Genomic DNA, 20,818 nt, shown 5'->3' with positions numbered 1-20,818 from the left:
CAGACATTAGCGTTTCAATGTAGAACTTTAGACTTTCAATGCACTTCAGGTTTCAATGTAGAACGTAGCATTTTAATGCAAAATGTACCGTTTCAAAGCAGAACTTGTTGTTTCAATGCTGATCTTAGCGTTTCAATGATGAGCTTGCCGTTTCTTGTGAGAACATACCATTTCAAAGCAGAATTGACATTTTCAATGGATACCTTACCTTTTCCATGCATACCTTAGCTTTTCAATGCAGATCTTCACCGTTCCAAAGCAGAACTTAGCGTTTCAATGCAGACCTTAGCTTTTCAATGCAGAACTCACCGTTTGAATGCAGAGCTTAGCGTTTCAATACAGAACTTAGCGTTTCAATGGAGTACGTAGCGTTTCATTGCAGGACTTAGCTTTTCAATGCAGAACTTAGCATTTCAATACAGAATCTACCGTTTCAAAGCAGAACTTTGCATTTCAAGGCAGAACTTACTGCTTCAATGCAGAACTTTGCGTTTCAATGCAGAACTTTCCGTTTCAAGTGAGAACTTGGCATTTCCATGCATACCTTATCCTTTCAAGGCGGATCTTTACCGTTTCAAAGCAGAACGTAGCGTTTCAAAGCAGAGCTTAGCGTTTCAAGTGACAAATTCCCATTTCAATGCAGAACTTAGCGTTTCATTGCAGAGCTTAGCGGTTCAATGCAGAAGTTACCGTTTCAATGCAGAACTTAGTCTTTCAATGCAGATCTTTACCGTTTCAAAGCAGAACGTAGCATTTCAAATTAGAAGTTATTTTTTCAATGCAGACATTAGCGTTTCAATGTAGAACTTTAGAGTTTCAATGCACCTTATGTTCCAAAGCAGAATGTAGTGTTTCAATGCAGAATGCACCGTTTCAAAGCAGAACCTGTTGTTTCAATGCAGATCTTAGTGTTTCAATGCTGAGTTTACCATTTCAAGTGAGAACATACTATTTCAATGCAGAACTGACCTTTCAATGGATACCTTAGCGTTTCCATGCATACCTTAGCTTTTCAATGCAGATCTTCACCGTTTCAAAGCAGAACTTAGCGTTTCAATGCAGGCCTTAGCGTTTCAATGTAAAACCTAGCGTTTCAATGCACAACTTTGAGTTTCAATGCAGAGCTTACCCTTTCAACGCAGATCTTTATCGTTTCAATGCAGAATGTAGCGTTTCAAAGCAGAACTTATTTTTTCAATGCAGACATTAGCGTTTCAATGTAAAACTTTAGAGTTTCAGTGCACTTCACGTTTCAATGCAGAACGTAGCATTTTAATGCAAAATGTACCGTTTCAAAGCAGAACTTGTTGTTTCAATGCAGATCTTAGCGTTTCAATGATGAGCTTACCGTTTCTTGTGAGAACATACCATTTCAAAGCAGAATTGACATTTTCAATGGATACCTTACCTTTTCCATGCATACCTTAGCTTTTCAATGCAGATCTTCACCGTTCCAAAGCAGAACTTAGCGTTTCAATGCAGACCTTAGCTTTTCAATGCAGAACTCACCGTTTGAATGCAGAGCTTAGCGTTTCAATGCAGAACTTAGCGTTTCAATGCAGTACGTAGCGTTTCATTGCAGGACTTAGCTTTTCAATGCAGAACTTAGCATTTCAATACAGAATCTACCGTTTCAAAGCAGAACTTTGCATTTCAAGGCAGAACTTACTGTTTCAATGCAGTACTTTGCGTTTCAATGCAGAACTTTCCGTTTCAAGTGAGAACTTGGCGTTTCCATGCATACCTTATCCTTTCAATGACGATCTTTACCGTTTCAAAGCAGAACGTAGCGTTTCAAAGCAGAGCTTAGCGTTTCAAGTGACAAATTCCCGTTTCAATGCAGAACTTAGCTTTTCAATGCAGAACTCACCGTTTGAATGCAGAGCTTAGCGTTTCAATGCAGAATTTAGGGTTTCAATGCAGAATTTATTGTTTCAATGCAGTACGTAGCGTTTCATTGCAGAACTTAGCATTTCAATGCAGAACTTAGCATTTCAATACAGAATCTACCGTTTCAAAGCAGAACTTTGCGTTTCAATGCAGAACTCAGCGTTTCACTGCAGAACTTTGCGTTTCAATGCAGAACTTTCCGTTTCAAGTGAGAACTTGGCATTTCAATGCATACTTTAGCCTTTCAAGGCGGATCTTTACCGTTTCAAAGCAGAACGTAGCGTTTCAAGGCAGAGCTTAGCGTTTCAGGTGACAAATTCCCGTTTCAATGCAGAACTTAGCGTTTCATTGCAGAGCTTAGCGTTTCAATGCAGAACTTACCATTTAAATGCAGAACTTACCGTTTCAATGCAGAACTTAGCCTTTCAATGCAGACATTTACCGTTTCAAAGCAGAACCTAGCGTTTCAATGCACAACTTTGAGTTTCAATGCAGAGCTTACCCTTTCAACGCAGATCTTTATCGTATCAATGCAGAATGTAGCGTTTCAAAGCAGAATTTATTTTTTCAATGCAGACATTAGCGTTTCAATGTAGAACTTTAGACTTTCAATGCACTTCAGGTTTCAATGTAGAACGTAGCATTTTAATGCAAAATGTACCGTTTCAAAGCAGAACTTGTTGTTTCAATGCTGATCTTAGCGTTTCAATGATAAGCTTGCCGTTTCTTGTGAGAACATACCATTTCAAAGCAGAATTGACATTTTCAATGGATACCTTAGCTTTTCCATGCATACCTTAGCTTTTCAATGCAGATCTTCACCGTTCCAAAGCAGAACTTAGCGTTTCAATGCAGACCTTAGCTTTTCAATGCAGAACTCACCGTTTGAATGCAGAGCTTAGCGTTTCAATACAGAACTTAGCGTTTCAATGCAGTACGTAGCGTTTCATTGCAGGACTTAGCTTTTCAATGCAGAACTTAGCATTTCAATACAGAATCTACCGTTTCAAAGCAGAACTTTGCATTTCAAGGCAGAACTTACTGTTTCAATGCAGAACTTTCCGTTTCAAGTGAGAACTTGGCATTTCAATGCATACTTTAGCCTTTTAAGGCGGATCTTTACCGTTTCAAAGCAGAACGTAGCGTTTCAAAGCAGAGCTTAGCGTTTCAAGTGACAAATTCCCGTTTCAATGCAGAACTTAGCGTTTCATTGCAGAGCTTAGCGGTTCAATGCAGAAGTTACCGTTTCAATGCAGAACTTAGTCTTTCAACGCAGATCTTTATCGTATCAATGCAGAATGTAGCGTTTCAAAGCAGAATTTATTTTTTCAATGCAGACATTAGCGTTTCAATGTAGAACTTTAGACTTTCAATGCACTTCAGGTTTCAATGTAGAACGTAGCATTTTAATGCAAAATGTACCGTTTCAAAGCAGAACTTGTTGTTTCAATGCAGATCTTAGCGTTTCAATGATGAGCTTACCGTTTCTTGTGAGAACATACCATTTCAAAGCAGAATTGACATTTTCAATGGATACCTTAGCTTTTCCATGCATACCTTAGCTTTTCAATGCAGATCTTCTCCGTTCCAAAGCAGAACTTAGCGTTTCAATGCAGACCTTAGCTTTTCAATGCAGAACTCACCGTTTGAATGCAGAGCTTAGCGTTTCAATACAGAACTTAGCGTTTCAATGCAGTACGTAGCGTTTCATTGCAGGACTTAGCTTTTCAATGCAGAACTTAGCATTTCAATACAGAATCTACCGTTTCAAAGCAGAACTTTGCATTTCAAGGCAGAACTTACTGTTTCAATGCAGAACTTTGCGTTTCAATGCAGAACTTTCCGTTTCAAGTGAGAACTTGGCGTTTCCATGCATACCTTATCCTTTCAATGACGATCTTTACCGTTTCAAAGCAGAACGTAGCGTTTCAAAGCAGAGCTTAGCGTTTCAAGTGACAAATTCCCGTTTCAATGCAGAACTTAGCGTTTCATTGCAGAGCTTAGCGGTTCAATGCAGAAGTTACCGTTTCAATGCAGAACTTAGTCTTTCAATGCAGATCTTTACCGTTTCAAAGCAGAACATAGCATTTCAAATTAGAAGTTATTTTTTCAATGCAGACATTAGCGTTTCAATGTAGAACTTTAGAGTTTCAATGCACCTTATGTTCCAAAGCAGAATGTAGTGTTTCAATGCAGAATGCACCGTTTCAAAGCAGAACCTGTTGTTTCAATGCAGATCTTAGTGTTTCAATGCTGAGTTTACCATTTCAAGTGAGAACATACTATTTCAATGCAGAACTGACCTTTCAATGGATACCTTAGCGTTTCCATGCATACCTTAGCTTTTCAATGCAGATCTTCACCGTTTCAAAGCAGAACTTAGCGTTTCAATGCAGGCCTTAGCGTTTCAATGTAAAACCTAGCGTTTCAATGCACAACTTTGAGTTTCAATGCAGAGCTTACCCTTTCAACGCAGATCTTTATCGTTTCAATGCAGAATGTAGCGTTTCAAAGCAGAACTAATTTTTCAATGCAGACATTAGCGTTTCAATGTAAAACGTTAGAGTTTCAGTGCCCTTCACGTTTCAATGCAGAACGTAGCATTTTAATGCAAAATGTACCGTTTCAAAGCAGAACTTGTTGTTTCAATGCAGATCTTAGCGTTTCAATGATGAGCTTACCGTTTCTTGTGAGAACATACCATTTCATAGCAGAATTGACATTTTCAATGGATACCTTAGCTTTTCCATGCATACCTTAGCTTTTCAATGCAGATCTTCACCGTTCCAAAGCAGAACTTAGCGTTTCAATGCAGACCTTAGCTTTTCAATGCAGAACTCACCGTTTGAATGCTGAGCTTAGCGTTTCAATACAGAACTTAGCGTTTCAATGCAGTACGTAGCGTTTCATTGCAGGACTTAGCTTTTCAATGCAGAACTTAGCATTTCAATACAGAATCTACCGTTTCAAAGCAGAACTTTGCATTTCAAGGCAGAACTTACTGTTTCAATGCAGAACTTTGCGTTTCAATGCAGAACTTTCCGTTTCAAGTGAGAACTTGGCGTTTCCATGCATACCTTATCCTTTCAAGGCGGATCTTTACCGTTTCAAAGCAGAACGTAGCGTTTCAAAGCAGAGCTTAGCGTTTCAAGTGACAAATTCCCGTTTCAATGCAGAACTTAGCGTTTCATTGCAGAGCTTAGCGGTTCAATGCAGAAGTTACCGTTTCAATGCAGAACTTAGTCTTTCAATGCAGATCTTTACCGTTTCAAAGCAGAACGTAGCATTTCAAATTAGAAGTTATTTTTTCAATGCAGACATTAGCGTTTCAATGTAGAACTTTAGAGTTTCAATGCACCTTATGTTCCAAAGCAGAATGTAGTGTTTCAATGCAGAATGCACCGTTTCAAAGCAGAACCTGTTGTTTCAATGCAGATCTTAGTGTTTCAATGCTGAGTTTACCATTTCAAGTGAGAACATACTATTTCAATGCAGAACTGACCTTTCAATGGATACCTTAGCGTTTCCATGCATACCTTAGCTTTTCAATGCAGATCTTCACCGTTTCAAAGCAGAACTTAGCGTTTCAATGCAGGCCTTAGCGTTTCAATGTAAAACCTAGCGTTTCAATGCACAACTTTGAGTTTCAATGCAGAGCTTACCCTTTCAACGCAGATCTTTATCGTATCAATGCAGAATGTAGCGTTTCAAAGCAGAACTTATTTTTTCAATGCGGACATTAGCGTTTCAATGCAAAACTTTAGAGTTTCAGTGCACTTCACGTTTCAATGCAGAACGTAGCATTTTAATGCAAAATGTACCGTTTCAAAGCAGAACTTGTTGTTTCAATGCAGATCTTAGCGTTTCAATGATGAGCTTACCGTTTCTTGTGAGAACATACCATTTCAAAGCAGAATTGACATTTTCAATGGATACCTTAGCTTTTCCATGCATACCTTAGCTTTTCAATGCAGATCTTCTCCGTTCCAAAGCAGAACTTAGCGTTTCAATGCAGACCTTAGCTTTTCAATGCAGAACTCACCGTTTGAATGAGAGAGCTTAGCGTTTCAATACAGAACTTAGCGTTTCAATGCAGTACGTAGCGTTTCATTGCAGGACTTAGCTTTTCAATGCAGAACTTAGCATTTCAATACAGAATCTACCGTTTCAAAGCAGAACTTTGCATTTCAAGGCAGAACTTACTGTTTCAATGCAGAACTTTGCGTTTCAATGCAGAACTTTCCGTTTCAAGTGAGAACTTGGCGTTTCCATGCATACCTTATCCTTTCAAGGCGGATCTTTACCGTTTCAAAGCAGAACGTAGCGTTTCAAAGCAGAGCTTAGCGTTTCAAGTGACAAATTCCCGTTTTAATGCAGAACTTAGCGTTTCATTGCAGAGCTTAGCGGTTCAATGCAGAAGTTACCGTTTCAATGCAGAACTTAGTCTTTCAATGCAGATCTTTACCGTTTCAAAGCAGAACATAGCATTTCAAATTAGAAGTTATTTTTTCAATGCAGACATTAGCGTTTCAATGTAGAACTTTAGAGTTTCAATGCACCTTATGTTCCAAAGCAGAATGTAGTGTTTCAATGCAGAATGCACCGTTTCAAAGCAGAACCTGTTGTTTCAATGCAGATCTTAGTGTTTCAATGCTGAGTTTACCATTTCAAGTGAGAACATACTATTTCAATGCAGAACTGACCTTTCAATGGATACCTTAGCGTTTCCATGCATACCTTAGCTTTTCAATGCAGATCTTCACCGTTTCAAAGCAGAACTTAGCGTTTCAATGCAGGCCTTAGCGTTTCAATGTAAAACCTAGCGTTTCAATGCACAACTTTGAATTTCAATGCAGAGCTTTCCCTTTCAACGCAGATCTTTATCGTTTCAATGCAGAATGTAGCGTTTCAAAGCAGAACTTATTTTTTCAATGCAGACATTAGCGTTTCAATGCAAAACTTTAGAGTTTCAGTGCCCTTCACGTTTCAATGCAGAACGTAGCGTTCCAATGCAAAATGTACCGTTTCAAAGCAGACCTTGTTGTTTCATTACATATCTTAGCGTTTCTATGCTGAACTTACCGTTTCAAGTGAGAACATACCATTTCAAAGCAGAATTGACATTTTCAATGGATACCTTACCTTTTCCATGCATACCTTAGCTTTTCAATGCAGATCTTCACCGTTCCAAAGCAGAACTTAGCGTTTCAATGCAGAACTTAGCTTTTCAATGCAGAACTTAGTATTTCATTGCAGAGCTTAGCGTTTCAATGCAGAACTTAGGGTTTCAATGCAGAATTTAGTGTTTCAATGCAGTACGTAGCGTTTCATTGCAGAACTCAGCGTTTCACTGCAGAACTTTGCGTTTCAATGCAGAACTTTCCGTTTCAAGTGAGAACTTGGCATTTCAATGCATACCTTAGCCTTTCAAGGCGGATCTTTACCGTTTCAAAGCAGAACGTAGCCTTTCAAGGCAGAGCTTAGCGTTTCAGGTGACAAATTCCCGTTTCAATGCAGAACTTAGCGTTTCATTGCAGAGCTTAGCGTTTCAATGCAGAACTTACCATTTAAATGCAGAACTTACCGTTTCAATGCAGAACTTAGCCTTTCAATGCAGACATTTACCGTTTCAAAGCAGAACTTAGCGTTTCAATGCAGACCTTAGCGTTTCAATGTAGAACCTAGCGTTTCAATGCACAACTTTGAGTTTCAATGCAGAGCTTACCCTTTCAACGCAGATCTTTATCGTATCAATGCAGAATGTAGCGTTTCAAAGCAGAATTTATTTTTTCAATGCAGACATTAGCGTTTCAATGTAGAACTTTAGACTTTCAATGCACTTCAGGTTTCAATGTAGAACGTAGCATTTTAATGCAAAATGTACCGTTTCAAAGCAGAACTTGTTGTTTCAATGCAGATCTTAGCGTTTCAATGATGAGCTTACCGTTTCTTGTGAGAACATACCATTTCAAAGCAGAATTGACATTTTCAATGGATACCTTAGCTTTTCCATGCATACCTTAGCTTTTCAATGCAGATCTTCTCCGGTCCAAAGCAGAACTTAGTGTTTCAATGCAGACCTTAGCTTTTCAATGCAGAACTCACCGTTTGAATGCTGAGCTTAGCGTTTCAATACAGAACTTAGCGTTTCAATGCAGTACGTGGCGTTTCATTGCAGGACTTAGCTTTTCAATGCAGAACTTAGCATTTCAATACAGAATCTACCGTTTCAAAGCAGAACTTTGCATTTCAAGGCAGAACTTACTGTTTCAATGCAGAACTTTGCGTTTCAATGCAGAACTTTCCGTTTCAAGGGAGAACTTGGCATTTCAATGCATACTTTAGCCTTTTAAGGCGGATCTTTACCGTTTCAAAGCAGAACGTAGCGTTTCAAAGCAGAGCTTAGCGTTTCAAGTGACAAATTCCCGTTTCAATGCAGAACTTAGCGTTTCATTGCAGAGCTTAGCGGTTCAATGCAGAAGTTACCGTTTCAATGCAGAACTTAGTCTTTCAATGCAGATCTTTACCGTTTCAAAGCAGAACATAGCATTTCAAATTAGAAGTTATTTTTTCAATGCAGACATTAGCGTTTCAATGTAGAACTTTAGAGTTTCAATGCACCTTATGTTCCAAAGCAGAATGTAGTGTTTCAATGCAGAATGCACCGTTTCAAAGCAGAACCTGTTGTTTCAATGCAGATCTTAGTGTTTCAATGCTGAGTTTACCATTTCAAGTGAGAACATACTATTTCAATGCAGAACTGACCTTTCAATGGATACCTTAGCGTTTCCATGCATACCTTAGCTTTTCAATGCAGATCTTCACCGTTTCAAAGCAGAACTTAGCGTTTCAATGCAGGCCTTAGCGTTTCAATGTAAAACCTAGCGTTTCAATGCACAACTTTGAATTTCAATGCAGAGCTTTCCCTTTCAACGCAGATCTTTATCGTTTCAATGCAGAATGTAGCGTTTCAAAGCAGAACTTATTTTTTCAATGCAGACATTAGCGTTTCAATGCAAAACTTTAGAGTTTCAGTGCCCTTCACGTTTCAATGCAGAACGTAGCGTTCCAATGCAAAATGTACCGTTTCAAAGCAGACCTTGTTGTTTCATTACATATCTTAGCGTTTCTATGCTGAACTTACCGTTTCAAGTGAGAACATACCATTTCAAAGCAGAATTGACATTTTCAATGGATACCTTACCTTTTCCATGCATACCTTAGCTTTTCAATGCAGATCTTCACCGTTCCAAAGCAGAACTTAGCGTTTCAATGCAGAACTTAGCTTTTCAATGCAGAACTTAGTATTTCATTGCAGAGCTTAGCGTTTCAATGCAGAACTTAGGGTTTCAATGCAGAATTTAGTGTTTCAATGCAGTACGTAGCGTTTCATTGCAGAACTCAGCGTTTCACTGCAGAACTTTGCGTTTCAATGCAGAACTTTCCGTTTCAAGTGAGAACTTGGCATTTCAATGCATACCTTAGCCTTTCAAGGCGGATCTTTACCGTTTCAAAGCAGAACGTAGCCTTTCAAGGCAGAGCTTAGCGTTTCAGGTGACAAATTCCCGTTTCAATGCAGAACTTAGCGTTTCATTGCAGAGCTTAGCGTTTCAATGCAGAACTTACCATTTAAATGCAGAACTTACCGTTTCAATGCAGAACTTAGCCTTTCAATGCAGACATTTACCGTTTCAAAGCAGAACTTAGCGTTTCAATGCAGACCTTAGCGTTTCAATGTAGAACCTAGCGTTTCAATGCACAACTTTGAGTTTCAATGCAGAGCTTACCCTTTCAACGCAGATCTTTATCGTATCAATGCAGAATGTAGCGTTTCAAAGCAGAATTTATTTTTTCAATGCAGACATTAGCGTTTCAATGTAGAACTTTAGACTTTCAATGCACTTCAGGTTTCAATGTAGAACGTAGCATTTTAATGCAAAATGTACCGTTTCAAAGCAGAACTTGTTGTTTCAATGCAGATCTTAGCGTTTCAATGATGAGCTTACCGTTTCTTGTGAGAACATACCATTTCAAAGCAGAATTGACATTTTCAATGGATACCTTAGCTTTTCCATGCATACCTTAGCTTTTCAATGCAGATCTTCTCCGGTCCAAAGCAGAACTTAGCGTTTCAATGCAGACCTTAGCTTTTCAATGCAGAACTCACCGTTTGAATGCAGAGCTTAGCGTTTCAATACAGAACTTAGCGTTTCAATGCAGTACGTGGCGTTTCATTGCAGGACTTAGCTTTTCAATGCAGAACTTAGCATTTCAATACAGAATCTACCGTTTCAAAGCAGAACTTTGCATTTCAAGGCAGAACTTACTGTTTCAATGCAGAACTTTGCGTTTCAATGCAGAACTTTCCGTTTCAAGGGAGAACTTGGCATTTCAATGCATACTTTAGCCTTTTAAGGCGGATCTTTACCGTTTCAAAGCAGAACGTAGCGTTTCAAAGCAGAGCTTAGCGTTTCAAGTGACAAATTCCCGTTTCAATGCAGAACTTAGCGTTTCATTGCAGAGCTTAGCGGTTCAATGCAGAAGTTACCGTTTCAATGCAGAACTTAGTCTTTCAATGCAGATCTTTACCGTTTCAAAGCAGAACGTAGCATTTCAAATTAGAAGTTATTTTTTCAATGCAGACATTAGCGTTTCAATGTAGAACTTTAGAGTTTCAATGCACCTTATGTTCCAAAGCAGAATGTAGTGTTTCAATGCAGAATGCACCGTTTCAAAGCAGAACCTGTTGTTTCAATGCAGATCTTAGTGTTTCAATGCTGAGTTTACCATTTCAAGTGAGAACATACTATTTCAATGCAGAACTGACCTTTCAATGGATACCTTAGCGTTTCCATGCATACCTTAGCTTTTCAATGCAGATCTTCACCGTTTCAAAGCAGAACTTAGCGTTTCAATGCAGGCCTTAGCGTTTCAATGTAAAACCTAGCGTTTCAATGCACAACTTTGAGTTTCAATGCAGAGCTTACCCTTTCAACGCAGATCTTTATCGTTTCAATGCAGAATGTAGCGTTTCAAAGCAGAACTTATTTTTTCAATGCAGACATTAGCGTTTCAATGTAAAACTTTAGAGTTTCAGTGCCCTTCACGTTTCAATGCAGAACGTAGCGTTCCAATGCAAAATGTACCGTTTCAAAGCAGACCTTGTTGTTTCAATGCAGATCTTAGCGTTTCAATGCTGTACTTACCGTTTCAAGTGAGAACATACCATTTCAAAGCAGAATTGACATTTTCAATGGATACCTTACCTTTTCCATGCATACCTTAGCTTTTCAATGCAGATCTTCACCGTTCCAAAGCAGAACTTAGCGTTTCAATGCAGAACTTAGCTTTTCAATGCAGAACTTAGTATTTCATTGCAGAGCTTAGCGTTTCAATGCAGAACTTAGGGTTTCAATGCAGAATTTAGTGTTTCAATGCAGTACGTAGCGTTTCATTGCAGAACTCAGCGTTTCACTGCAGAACTTTGCGTTTCAATGCAGAACTTTCCGTTTCAAGTGAGAACTTGGCATTTCAATGCATACCTTAGCCTTTCAAGGCGGATCTTTACCGTTTCAAAGCAGAACTTTGCATTTCAAGGCAGAACTTACTGTTTCAATGCAGAACTTTGCGTTTCAATGCAGAACTTTCCGTTTCAAGTGAGAACTTGGCGTTTCCATGCATACCTTATCCTTTCAAGGCGGATCTTTACCGTTTCAAAGCAGAACGTAGCGTTTCAAAGCAGAGCTTAGCGTTTCAAGTGACAAATTCCCGTTTCAATGCAGAACTTAGCGTTTCATTGCAGAGCTTAGCGGTTCAATGCAGAAGTTACCGTTTCAATGCAGAACTTAGTCTTTCAATGCAGATCTTTACCGTTTCAAAGCAGAACGTAGCATTTCAAATTAGAAGTTATTTTTTCAATGCAGACATTAGCGTTTCAATGTAGAACTTTAGAGTTTCAATGCACCTTATGTTCCAAAGCAGAATGTAGTGTTTCAATGCAGAATGCACCGTTTCAAAGCAGAACCTGTTGTTTCAATGCAGATCTTAGTGTTTCAATGCTGAGTTTACCATTTCAAGTGAGAACATACTATTTCAATGCAGAACTGACCTTTCAATGGATACCTTAGCGTTTCCATGCATACCTTAGCTTTTCAATGCAGATCTTCACCGTTTCAAAGCAGAACTTAGCGTTTCAATGCAGGCCTTAGCGTTTCAATGTAAAACCTAGCGTTTCAATGCACAACTTTGAGTTTCAATGCAGAGCTTACCCTTTCAACGCAGATCTTTATCGTTTCAATGCAGAATGTAGCGTTTCAAAGCAGAACTTATTTTTTCAATGCAGACATTAGCGTTTCAATGTAAAACTTTAGAGTTTCAGTGCCCTTCACGTTTCAATGCAGAACGTAGCGTTCCAATGCAAAATGTACCGTTTCAAAGCAGACCTTGTTGTTTCATTGCATATCTTAGCGTTTCAATGCTGAACTTACCGTTTCAAGTGAGAACATACCATTTCAAAGCAGAATTGACATTTTCAATGGATACCTTAGCTTTTCCATGCATACCTTAGCTTTTCAATGCAGATCTTCACCATTCCAAAGCAGAACTTAGCGTTTCAATGCAGAACTTAGCTTTGCAATGCAGAACTTAGTATTTCATTGCAGAGCTTAGCGTTTCAATGCAGAACTTAGGGTTTCAATGCAGAATTTAGTGTTTCAATGCAGTACGTAGCGTTTCATTGCAGAACTCAGCGTTTCACTGCAGAACTTTGCGTTTCAATGCAGAACTTTCCGTTCCAAGTGAGAACTTGGCATTTCAATGCATACCTTAGCCTTTCAAGGCGGATCTTTACCGTTTCAAAGCAGAACGTAGCGTTTCAAGGCAGAGCTTAGCGTTTCAGGTGACAAATTCCCATTTCAATGCAGAACTTAGCGTTTCATTGCAGAGCTTAGCGTTTCAATGCAGAACTTACCATTTAAATGCAGAACTTACCGTTTCAATGCAGAACTTAGCCTTTCAATGCAGACATTTACCGTTTCAAAGCAGAACTTAGCGTTTCAATGCAGACCTTAGCGTTTCAATGTAGAACCTAGCGTTTCAATGCACAACTTTGAGTTTCAATGCAGAGCTTACCCTTTCAACGCAGATCTTTATCGTATCAATGCAGAATGTAGCGTTTCAAAGCAGAATTTATTTTTTCAATGCAGACATTAGCGTTTCAATGTAGAACTTTAGACTTTCAATGCACTTCAGGTTTCAATGTAGAACGTAGCATTTTAATGCAAAATGTACCGTTTCAAAGCAGACCTTGTTGTTTCAATGCAGATCTTAGCGTTTCAATGATGAGCTTACCGTTTCTTGTGAGAACATACCATTTCAAAGCAGAATTGACATTTTCAATGGATACCTTAGCTTTTCCATGCATACCTTAGCTTTTCAATGCAGATCTTCACCGTTCCAAAGCAGAACTTAGCGTTTCAATGCAGACCTTAGCTTTTCAATGCAGAACTCACCGTTTGAATGCAGAGCTTAGCGTTTCAATACAGAACTTAGCGTTTCAATGCAGTACGTAGCGTTTCATTGCAGGACTTAGCTTTTCAATGCAGAACTTAGCATTTCAATACAGAATCTACCGTTTCAAAGCAGAACTTTGCATTTCAAGGCAGAACTTACTGTTTCAATGCAGAACTTTGCGTTTCAATGCAGAACTTTCCGTTTCAAGTGAGAACTTGGCATTTCAATGCATACTTTAGCCTTTCAAGGCAGATCTTTACCGTTTCAAAGCAGAACGTAGCGTTTCAAAGCAGAGCTTAGCGTTTCAAGTGACAAATTCCCGTTTCAATGCAGAACTTAGCGTTTCATTGCAGAGCTTAGCGGTTCAATGCAGAAGTTACCGTTTCAATGCAGAACTTAGTCTTTCAATGCAGATCTTTACCATTTCAAAGCAGAACGTAGCATTTCAAATTAGAAGTTAGTTTTTCAATGCAGACATTAGCGTTTCAATGTAGAACTTTAGAGTTTCAATGCACCTTATGTTCCAAAGCAGAATGTAGTGTTTCAATGCAGAATGCACCGTTTCAAAGCAGAACCTGTTGTTTCAATGCAGATCTTAGTGTTTCAATGCTGAGTTTACCATTTCAAGTGAGAACATACTATTTCAATGCAGAACTGACCTTTCAATGGATACCTTAACGTTTCCATGCATACCTTAGCTTTTCAATGCAGATCTTCACCGTTTCAAAGCAGAACTTAGCGTTTCAATGCAGGCCTTAGCGTTTCAATGTAAAACCTAGCGTTTCAATGCACAACTTTGAGTTTCAATGCAGAGCTTACCCTTTCAACGCAGATCTTTATCGTTTCAATGCAGAATGTAGCGTTTCAAAGCAGAACTTATTTTTTCAATGCAGACATTAGCGTTTCAATGCAAAACTTTAGAGTTTCAGTGCACTTCACGTTTCAATGCAGAACGTAGCATTTTAATGCAAAATGTACCGTTTCAAAGCAGAACTTGTTGTTTCAATGCAGATCTTAGCGTTTCAATGATGAGCTTACCGTTTCTTGTGAGAACATACCATTTCAAAGCAGAATTGACATTTTCAATGGATACCTTAGCTTTTCCATGCATACCTTAGCTTTTCAATGCAGATCTTCTCCGTTCCAAAGCAGAACTTAGCGTTTCAATGCAGACCTTAGCTTTTCAATGCAGAACTCACCGTTTGAATGCAGAGCTTAGCGTTTCAATACAGAACTTAGCGTTTCAATGCAGTACGTAGCGTTTCATTGCAGGACTTAGCTTTTCAATGCAGAACTTAGCATTTCAATACAGAATCTACCGTTTCAAAGCAGAACTTTGCATTTCAAGGCAGAACTTACTGTTTCAATGCAGAACTTTGCGTTTCAATGCAGAACTTTCCGTTTCAAGTGAGAACTTGGCGTTTCCATGCATACCTTATCCTTTCAAGGCGGATCTTTACCGTTTCAAAGCAGAACGTAGCGTTTCAAAGCAGAGCTTAGCGTTTCAAGTGACAAATTCCCGTTTCAATGCAGAACTTAGCGTTTCATTGCAGAGCTTAGCGGTTCAATGCAGAAGTTACCGTTTCAATGCAGAACTTAGTCTTTCAATGCAGATCTTTACCGTTTCAAAGCAGAACGTAGCATTTCAAATTAGAAGTTATTTTTTCAATGCAGACATTAGCGTTTCAATGTAGAACTTTAGAGTTTCAATGCACCTTATGTTCCAAAGCAGAATGTAGTGTTTCAATGCAGAATGCACCGTTTCAAAGCAGAACCTGTTGTTTCAATGCAGATCTTAGTGTTTCAATGCTGAGTTTACCATTTCAAGTGAGAACATACTATTTCAATGCAGAACTGACCTTTCAATGGATACCTTAGCGTTTCCATGCATACCTTAGCTTTTCAATGCAGATCTTCACCGTTTCAAAGCAGAACTTAGCGTTTCAATGCAGGCCTTAGCGTTTCAATGTAAAACCTAGCGTTTCAATGCACAACTTTGAGTTTCAATGCAGAGCTTACCCTTTCAACGCAGATCTTTATCGTTTCAATGCAGAATGTAGCGTTTCAAAGCAGAACTTATTTTTTCAATGCAGACATTAGCGTTTCAATGTAAAACTTTAGAGTTTCAGTGCCCTTCACGTTTCAATGCAGAACGTAGCGTTCCAATGCAAAATGTACCGTTTCAAAGCAGACCTTGTTGTTTCAATGCAGATCTTAGCGTTTCAATGCTGTACTTACCGTTTCAAGTGAGAACATACCATTTCAAAGCAGAATTGACATTTTCAATGGATACCTTACCTTTTCCATGCATACCTTAGCTTTTCAATGCAGATCTTCACCGTTCCAAAGCAGAACTTAGCGTTTCAATGCAGAACTTAGCTTTTCAATGCAGAACTTAGTATTTCATTGCAGAGCTTAGCGTTTCAATGCAGAACTTAGGGTTTCAATGCAGAATTTAGTGTTTCAATGCAGTACGTAGCGTTTCATTGCAGAACTCAGCGTTTCACTGCAGAACTTTCCGTTTCAAGTGAGAACTTGGCATTTCAATGCATACCTTAGCCTTTCAAGGCGGATCTTTACCGTTTCAAAGCAGAACATAGCGTTTCAAGGCAGAGCTTAGCGTTTCAGGTGACAAATTCCCGTTTCAATGCAGAACTTAGCGTTTCATTGCAGAGCTTAGCGTTTCAATGCAGAACTTACCATTTAAATGCAGAACTTACCGTTTCAATGCAGAACTTAGCCTTTCAATGCAGACATTTACCGTTTCAAAGCAGAACTTAGCGTTTCAATGCAGACCTTAGCGTTTCAATGTAGAACCTAGCGTTTCAATGCACAACTTTGAGTTTCAATGCAGAGCTTACCCTTTCAACGCAGATCTTTATCGTATCAATGCAGAATGTAGCGTTTCAAAGCAGAATTTATTTTTTCAATGCAGACATTAGCGTTTCAATGTAGAACTTTAGACTTTCAATGCACTTCAGGTTTCAATGTAGAACGTAGCATTTTAATGCAAAATGTACCGTTTCAAAGCAGAACTTGTTGTTTCAATGCAGATCTTAGCGTTTCAATGATGAGCTTACCGTTTCTTGTGAGAACATACCATTTCAAAGCAGAATTGACATTTTCAATGGATACCTTAGCTTTTCCATGCATACCTTAGCTTTTCAATGCAGATCTTCACCGTTCCAAAGCAGAACTTAGCGTTTCAATGCAGACCTTAGCTTTTCAATGCAGAACTCACCGTTTGAATGCAGAGCTTAGCGTTTCAATACAGAACTTAGCGTTTCAATGCAGTACGTAGCGTTTCATTGCAGGACTTAGCTTTTCAATGCAGAACTTAGCATTTCAATACAGAATCTACCGTTTCAAAGCAGAACTTTGCATTTCAAGGCAGAACTTACTGTTTCAATGCAGAACTTTGCGTTTCAATGCAGAACTTTCCGTTTCAAGGGAGAACTTGGCATTTCAATGCATACTTTAGCCTTTCAAGGCGGATCTTTACCGTTTCAAAGCAGAACGTAGCGTTTCAAAGCAGAGCTTAGCGTTTCAAGTGACAAATTCCCGTTTCAATGCAGAACTTAGCGTTTCATTGCAGAGCTTAGCGGTTCAATGCAGAAGTTACCGTTTCAATGCAGAACTTAGTCTTTCAATGCAGATCTTTACCGTTTCAAAGCAGAACGTAGCATTTCAAATTAGAAGTTATTTTTTCAATGCAGACATTAGCGTTTCAATGTAGAACTTTAGAGTTTCAATGCACCTTATGTTCCAAAGCAGAATGTAGTGTTTCAATGCAGAATGCACCGTTTCAAAGCAGAACCTGTTGTTTCAATGCAGATCTTAGTGTTTCAATGCTGAGTTTACCATTTCAAGTGAGAACATACTATTTCAATGCAGAACAGACCTTTCAATGGATACCTTAGCGTTTCCATGCATACCTTAGCTTTTCAATGCAGATCTTCACCGTTTCAAAGCAGAACTTAGCGTTTCAATGCAGGCCTTAGCGTTTCAATGTAAAACCTAGCGTTTCAATGCACAACTTTGAGTTTCAATGCAGAGCTTACCCTTTCAACGCAGATCTTTATCGTTTCAATGCAGAATGTAGCGTTTCAAAGCAGAACTTATTTTTTCAATGCAGACATTAGCGTTTCAATGCAAAACTTTAGAGTTTCAGTGCACTTCACGTTTCAATGCAGAACGTAGCATTTTAATGCAAAATGTACCGTTTCAAAGCAGACCTTGTTGTTTCAATGCAGATCTTAGCGTTTCAATGCTGAACTTACCGTTTCAAGTGAGAACATACCATTTCAAAGCAGAATTGACATTTTCAATGGATACCTTACCTTTTCCATGCATACCTTAGCTTTTCAATGCAGATCTTCACCGTTCCAAAGCAGAACTTAGCGTTTCAATGCAGTACGTAGCGTTTCATTGCAGGACTTAGTATTTCATTGCAGAGCTTAGCGTTTCAATGCAGAACTTAGGGTTTCAATGCAGCATTAATGTTTCAATGCAGTACGTAGCGTTTCATTGCAGAACTCAGCGTTTCACTACAGAACTTTCCGTTTCAAGTGAGAACTTGGCATTTCAATGCATACCTTAGCCTTTCAAGGCGGATCTTTACCATTTCAAAGCAGAACGTAGCGTTTCAAGGCAGAGCTTAGCGTTTCAGGTGACAAATTCCCGTTTCAATGCAGAACTTAGCGTTTCAATGCAGAGCTTAGCGTTTCAATGCAGAACTTACCATTTAAATGCAGAACTTACCGTTTCATTGCAGAACTTAGCCTTTCAATGCAGACATTTACCGTTTCAAAGCAGAACTTAGCGTTTCAATGCAGACCTTAGCGTTTCAATGTAGAACCTAGCGTTTCAATGCACAACTTTGAGTTTCAATGCAGAGCTTACCCTTTCAACGCAGATCTTTATCGTATCAATGCAGAATGTAGCGTTTCAAAGCAGAATTTATTTTTTCAATGCAGACATTAGCGTTTCAATGTAGAACTTTAGACTTTCAATGCACTTCAGGTTTCAATGTAGAACGTAGCATTTTAATGCAAAATGTACTGTTTCAAAGCAGACCTTGTTGTTTCAATGCAGATCTTAGCGTTTCAATGATGAGCTTACCGTTTCTTGTGAGAACATACCATTTCAAAGCAGAATTGACATTTTCAATGGATACCTTAGCTTTTCCATGCATACCTTAGCTTTTCAATGCAGATCTTCACCGTTCCAAAGCAGAACTTAGCGTTTCAATGCAGACCTTAGCTTTTCAATGCAGAACTCACCGTTTGAATGCAGAGCTTAGCGTTTCAATACAGAACTTAGCGTTTCAATGCAGTACGTAGCGTTTCATTGCAGGACTTAGCTTTTCAATGCAGAACTTAGCATTTCAATACAGAATCTACCGTTTCAAAGCAGAACTTTGCATTTCAAGGCAGAACTTACTGTTTCAATGCAGAACTTTGCGTTTCAATGCAGAACTTTCCGTTTCAAGTGAGAACTTGGCATTTCAATGCATACTTTAGCCTTTCAAGGCGGATCTTTACCGTTTCAAAGCAGAACGTAGCGTTTCAAAGCAGAGCTTAGCGTTTCAAGTGACAAATTCCCGTTTCAATGCAGAACTTAGCGTTTCATTGCAGAGCTTAGCGGTTCAATGCAGAAGTTACCGTTTCAATGCAGAACTTAGTCTTTCAATGCAGATCTTTACCGTTTCAAAGCAGAACGTAGCATTTCAAATTAGAAGTTATTTTTTCAATGCAGACATTAGCGTTTCAATGTAGAACTTTAGAGTTTCAATGCACCTTATGTTCCAAAGCAGAATGTAGTGTTTCAATGCAGAATGCACCGTTTCAAAGCAGAACCTGTTGTTTCAATGCAGATCTTAGTGTTTCAATGCTGAGTTTACCATTTCAAGTGAGAACATACTATTTCAATGCAGAACTGACCTTTCAATGGATACCTTAGCGTTTCCATGCATACCTTAGCTTTTCAATGCAGATCTTCACCGTTTCAAAGCAGAACTTAGCGTTTCAATGCAGGCCTTAGCGTTTCAATGTAAAACCTAGCGTTTCAATGCACAACTTTGAGTTTCAATGCAGAGCTTACCCTTTCAACGCAGATCTTTATCGTTTCAATGCAGAATGTAGCGTTTCAAAGCAGAACTTATTTTTTCAATGCAGACATTAGCGTTTCAATGCAAAACTTTAGAGTTTCAGTGCACTTCACGTTTCAATGCAGAACGTAGCATTTTAATGCAAAATGTACCGTTTCAAAGCAGAACTTGTTGTTTCAATGCAGATCTTAGCGTTTCAATGATGAGCTTACCGTTTCTTGTGAGAACATACCATTTCAAAGCAGAATTGACATTTTCAATGGATACCTTAGCTTTTCCATGCATACCTTAGCTTTTCAATGCAGATCTTCTCCGTTCCAAAGCAGAACTTAGCGTTTCAATGCAGAACTTAGCTTTTCAATGCAGAACTCACCGTTTGAATGCAGAGCTTAGCGTTTCAATACAGAACTTAGCGTTTCAATGCAGTACGTAGCGTTTCATTGCAGGACTTAGCTTTTCAATGCAGAACTTAGCATTTCAATACAGAATCTACCGTTTCAAAGCAGAACTTTGCATTTCAAGGCAGAACTTACTGTTTCAATGCAGAACTTTGCGTTTCAATGCAGAACTTTCCGTTTCAAGTGAGAACTTGGCGTTTCCATGCATACCTTATCCTTTCAAGGCGGATCTTTACCGTTTCAAAGCAGAACGTAGCGTTTCAAAGCAGAGCTTAGCGTTTCAAGTGACAAATTCCCGTTTCAATGCAGAACTTAGCGTTTCATTGCAGAGCTTAGCGGTTCAATGCAGAAGTTACCGTTTCAATGCAGAACTTAGTCTTTCAATGCAGATCTTTACCGTTTCAAAGCAGAACGTAGCATTTCAAATTAGAAGTTATTTTTTCAATGCAGACATTAGCGTTTCAATGTAGAACTTTAGAGTTTCAATGCACCTTATGTTCCAAAGCAGAATGTAGTGTTTCAATGCAGAATGCACCGTTTCAAAGCAGAACCTGTTGTTTCAATGCAGATCTTAGTGTTTCAATGCTGAGTTTACCATTTCAAGTGAGAACATACTATTTCAATGCAGAACTGACCTTTCAATGGATACCTTAGCGTTTCCATGCATACCTTAGCTTTTCAATGCAGATCTTCACCGTTTCAAAGCAGAACTTAGCGTTTCAATGCAGGCCTTAGCGTTTCAATGTAAAACCTAGCGTTTCAATGCACAACTTTGAGTTTCAATGCAGAGCTTACCCTTTCAACGCAGATCTTTATCGTTTCAATGCAGAATGTAGCGTTTCAAAGCAGAACTTATTTTTTCAATGCAGACATTAGCGTTTCAATGTAAAACTTTAGAGTTTCAGTGCCC

Source organism: Lathamus discolor, unplaced genomic scaffold (genome assembly GCF_037157495.1).
Source record: "Lathamus discolor isolate bLatDis1 unplaced genomic scaffold, bLatDis1.hap1 Scaffold_70, whole genome shotgun sequence".
NCBI lineage: Eukaryota > Metazoa > Chordata > Aves > Psittaciformes > Psittacidae > Lathamus > Lathamus discolor.
This window is presented reverse-complemented; position numbering follows the sequence as displayed.